This window comes from Myotis yumanensis, unplaced genomic scaffold (assembly GCF_028538775.1).
Source record: "Myotis yumanensis isolate MYYU_CA2020_CCGP unplaced genomic scaffold, mMyoYum1.0.hap1 SCAF_2, whole genome shotgun sequence".
Lineage (NCBI taxonomy): Eukaryota > Metazoa > Chordata > Mammalia > Chiroptera > Vespertilionidae > Myotis > Myotis yumanensis.
In genome coordinates, this window is record NW_027223753.1 from 90,177,517 (window position 1) to 90,182,932 (window position 5,416).

Here is a 5,416-nt window from a genome sequence, read left to right on the forward strand (position 1 = left end):
TAGTTTTGGTTTCAGTTCCTTGCTTTTCATTACTTTGAGTACTTCATGCCAATCCCTTCAGCCTGAAGTGTTTCTGTTGAAAATTCAGCTGACAGCCTTATGGGAATTCCCTTGTAGGTAACTGTTTTCTCACTTGATGCCTTCAATATTCTTTCTTAGTTTTTACACTTTGCCATTTTAATTATGATGTGTCTTGGTGTGGGTTTCTTTGGGCTCATCTTGATTGGGATTCTCTGTGCTTCCTGAGCTTGTGGGAAGGACTTTTTCCTTAATGAGATTAGGGAAGTTTTCTGTCATTATTTCTTCAAATGGTTTTTATATCCCTTTCTCACTTTCTTCTCCTTCTGGTATCCCTATGATGTAGATGTTGTTACATTTCATGTTGTCCCAAAGTTCCCTTAAACTCTCTTTATTTTTTGTTGTTTTTGTGGTTTGGTTTCTTTGTTAATCCTCACCTGAGGATATATTTTTTCCCCAATTGATTTTTAGAGAGAATGGAAGGGAGTGAGGGGAAGAGAAAGAGAGAGAAACATTGATGTGAGGGAGACACATCAATCTGTTGCCTCCTGCACACACCCCGACACAGAAAATGATCAGTTGCAACCCAGGTACATGCCCTTGATCAGGACTCGAACCCAGACTCTTTAGTCCATGGGCCAGTGCTCCAAACCAGCCAGGGGCAATCCTTTTATTTAAAAATTCTTTTTCCTTTCTGTTGCTCTAATTGAGTGTGTTGTGTGTGTTTTTTTTGTTTGTTTGTTTGTTTTGTTTTTACGTTGTCTTCCAAATTGCTCCTCTGATCTTCTGCTTCATCCAGCCTACTTATAATACCTTCCAGTGTACTCTTGATAGCAGATATAGTATCCTTCATTTCTGATTGGTTCTTATTCATAGTTTCTATGTCCCTTTTCATGCCGATGTAGTTCTCACTAAGTTCCTTTTAGTTCTCACTAAATTCCTTGAACATCCTCATACCATTACTTTGAACTCTATGTCTGATAACTTGCTTGCCTCCATTTCATTTAGCTCTTTTTCCTGGAGATTCCTCATTTTCTTTCATTTGGTGGTTGTTCTTTGTCTCCCCATTTTAGTTTTCTCTTTGTGTTTGTTTCTCTGTCTTAGATAGAACTGCTATGACTCTCAATCTTCACAGCATGGCCTTATGTAGTAGGTGTCCTGGGGGACCCACTGTTGCAATCTCTTTGATATCCTGTGTCCCTTGTGTGGTTTATTTGGGCTCTCCTGTTGTAATTAGGTATTATTATTGTTGTCCTGTTCATGGGTGGGACTATCCCTCAGGTGAACCAGACTGTGTGGCTCAACCCAAACCACATTGTACAAGCTGTAGTACATGTGTCACACACTTGTGTAGACTTTAGGTAAGTTATTTAAATTCTCTGGGCCTTTGTTATTTATAGGCCTTAGCCCACCAAATAGAGTGGTAAAAGAAATTGATTGAAGAGCATTTGAATTGTTGATCACCAGTTTATTATAAAAGGATATAATTCCAGAACAGTAAAATGGAAGAGATGCATAGGTCAAAATATAAGATAAGAGAATGGAACTTCCTTTCCCAATCCTGGTACTCTACTCTTTCCAAGTCTATAAGTCTATAGACTATTTAGGTATTTTTTTAAAAAACAGCATATATAATTATAAAAAGTAGTATGTCTTTTCAAATTTTGGCAAAATAAGATAACGTATGAAGACAAAAATAAGAATCACCTAGATTCCAAGTACACTAATCTTTTTGTTGTGGTTCCTTAAAACATTTTTTAAAAATATATATTATTGATTTTTTACAGAGAGGAAGGGAGAGGGATAGAGAGTTAGAAACATCAATGAGAGAGAAGCATCGATCAGCTGCCTCCTGCACACCCCCTACTAGGGATGTGCCTGCAACCAAGGTACATGCCCTTGACCGGAATCGAACCCGGGACTCTTCAGTCCCCAGGCCGACGCTCTATCCAGTGAGCCAAACTGGCTAGGGCTGGTTCCTTAAAACATTTATTCTGTGCATGTTTACTTTAGTTGAGACCATATAGTATTTGTTACTTCTTATAAATGGCCAATATACAAACACTAAAAGATGGCTGTGTGAAAAGGACTTCCTTATCTCAAAGTGGAAATCTTCTCAAGGATTCTGAGTGTCCACTGAACTCACCCCCAACACACGTGAGGGGAGAGTGCCAGCCATAGGTTGGAATAATAACAAACTCCAAAGGCATCCCCTAAAACCTCTTCAGGAATCATCCCAATTCCTCATCCCCCATCCTCTACAGGGAGGGCTCAAACTGTGACATCCCTTCTCAATCACCTGTACGGAAAACCTATGCAGACATTGTTTTGTAGCTTTAATCCTTTTTGGTGTCTTGCTGGAAACATTAAGTAATTTTAACTTTTATTCCAAAGGAACAAAAAGACTCATGTAAGACTTTTCTTCTGCAATATTAAATGCAAAAGGAATATGGAGCAAACCCTGGCTGGTGTGACTCACTTGGTTGGAGCATTGTCCCATACACTGAAAGGTCGCAGGTTTGATTTCTGGCCAGGGCACTACCCACATTGTGGGTTCTATTCCTGGTCAGGGTGCATAGGCGAGGCAACCAATCAATGTTTCTCTCTCATGGATTTTTTTTTTCTCTCTCTCCCTCTCCCTTCCTCTTTCTCTAGGATCAATGAAAACATATCCTCTGGTGAGGATTTAAAAAAAAGAATATGCAATAACATTTACAACATTTTGAAAAAAGCTGCTGTGAACCAAGAATTTTGTTCTATTAGTATGTCAAATTATCTTTCATATTTAAAGCCAATGGCAAGGCATTCTTATTAAATAAGAATATATGCCACCTGGTACATTTCTTGGGAAAAAAAAAAAACTTAAAAAGGATTTCCATTTCTGGCTGTGAAGGAGTACTTTGTATCAGAATAACCCTGGTGCTGAAGCACTGTGTAAGCTGAATAAAATAAACTGTAAATTAGTCTGAGCCTCAAAGAGCAATCAAATTTCCAGGATTCCTAGGGCCAAGATGCTAGACAGGAGACAGATGTAGTGAGGTGATTCTTTTCTTTACAACTGTTCTTGTCCTCTTGGAGCATTTGCTGATTCAGGTCCTGGCATGGGATGTGGAACCCAAACAGAATGTGGCAGTTCATAGCTTGCTTCAGTCAGAAAAACTGAAGGTTGAGATACTAAGTTGCCAGACTTGATGAACCAGGGACACAGAGAAAAGGGAACCAAAGAGAACTGAGTCTGTGAACAATTTATCTTCAAGGCATTGCCTGATTTCTAAGATGTACATTAAAAAATTGAAAGGCCAAGAAAGCAAAATGAACACAACCAACTGCTAAGAAGTATAAAAGCTGAGCAAAGTTGCAGCATGCTGTGGTGCTGGGTGGCGGGAGTTTTCAGTTCAGACCACCAAGGAGGAGGAGCCCTGTAAGAACCTCCAGCTTTGAGTTGAGACCCCCAAAGACAAAGCCTTAGAGTCCACATAAAGATCCAGAGGCCAGCCATACAACACCCAGCATTGGCTCTGCAGGCCCAGTTCCTGCTGGGATGCAGGCAGGCTGCCTCCTTGAGGACTCTAATTTCTGCCCCAGGCAAGGGAGAGGTAGATATTCTGTTGCAATGCCACATGATAAAAAAAAAAAAAAAAAAAAAAGAAAATCTAGCCAAAACCGGTTTGGCTCAGTGGATAGAGCGTCGGCCTGCGGACTGGGGGGTCCCAGGTTCGATTCCGGTCGGGGGCATGTGCCTGGGTTGCAGGCACATCTTTGGTGGGAGATGTGCAGGAGGCAGCTGGTAGATGTTTCTCTCTCATTGATGTTTCTAACTCTCTGTCTCTCTCCCTTCCTCTCTGTAAAAAATCAATAAAATATATTTAAAAAAAAAATCTAGAAGGAGAGAGACATTGGCTGGCAGGGTGGAACAAAGGGAGTTGCAGTTTTGTGGGGGAAGGGGCTGCACCTCTCTTGGAGGTAAATCATAGGATGCTTTTCCATGGGCCAGAGTGGTCTGTGTGGGAGGGAGAGAGCTGGCCTGAAACCAGGAGGCCTAAATGGAGGAATCATGGACTCTACTGAGTATGTGCAAGAAAATCGGTTAGAGGAGCAGGGCTGAAAGAAGCATCCAGTTCAATTTACTCATGTTTCAGGAGAACAAATACAACAGGAGAACCACTCAGGTGCCCACAAAAATGTCTATGAGAGAAGGAAGCAGCCAACCATTCATCGGGTAGAAAACGGCCCAGCTGCTGTTTGACTCCGTTTTCCTAATGTTCTCCATCTTGGTCTTGATTCTGATAGGGAACCGTTGGCAAGCAGTAGTTGGGGGTGAATGCTGGGAGCTGGAGAGAAAAGAGGGATAATGCCCAGGTTTTCCTCTGCAGGTGACTGGAGGCGACTATATTTGACATTAAAACAAAGGGCTTTGATTATTGTCAGGGACTGGATTGCAACTGAGTTTGCAGCTTAAAGTGACAGTAGGACCTCAGAGTGTATAGAGATGCCATGGATACTGACAAGTGTTTCTCTAAAGCACACCTTGCAGAAACAAACATACATGTCCCTGGAGGGAAGCATTCCTCTGCAAGCCCCTCGGAATCCCCCTGGTTGAAACTGAACCACATGTGAGTTCAAAGTAACAATTACCAGCACTCACAAAAACAAGCCATAGCTACTGAGAATTAGCAAAAGTAAAAACAGAGCTAGATAGATCAGTTACTTTAGGTATTAGACTTTTCAGACAGCATATAAAGAACTTTTTTTAAGAAATAAAAATGTAGGAAGCATTTGAGAACTAGTTCCCCTGGCATATGTTGTCAGTTTGGCTCAAATAAACTCCTATAAAAATTATTTTTGTGGCAGGCACAGGGAGCGGCCGCGTGGGGTGCTGTGGGGAGGCGGCGCTTGGCCGGAGGGGCCCGTGGCGGGATATTCCGGGGTGGCAAGAGCGGATCTGCCTTCTTGGGATCCCATGGCTTTCTTTCCTGGGCTAAGGGGCCCTTTCACCCGCATCAGCAGAGCCCTCAGCCAGCGCTGTTTCAGCACCACCGGGACCCTCGGTGCAATTCAGAAGATGACGTGGGTGCGTGTGGTGGACAACAGTGCCCTGGGGAACACCCCGTACCATCGCCCTCCTAGTTGCATCCACGTCTATACCAAGAATGAGGTGGGCAAAGTAGGCGACCGGATACTGCTGGCCATCAAGGGACAGAAAAAGAAGGCGCTCATTGTGGGGCACCACATGCCTGGTCCTCGGATGACCCCCAGGTTCGACTCCAATAACGTGGTCCTCATTGAGGACAACGGGAACCCGGTGCGGACCCGCATTAAGACACCCATCCCCACCAGCCTGCGCCGGAGGGAAGGCGAGTTTTCCAAGGTGCTGGCCATTGCTCAGAACTTTGTGTGA

General features: G+C 43.1%; 1 pseudogene; it reads left to right on the forward strand.

Moving 5' to 3' along the window:
• The first annotated feature begins 4,963 nt into the window (after positions 1–4,963).
• Positions 4,964–5,416, forward strand: LOC139001958 (large ribosomal subunit protein uL14m pseudogene; annotated as a pseudogene).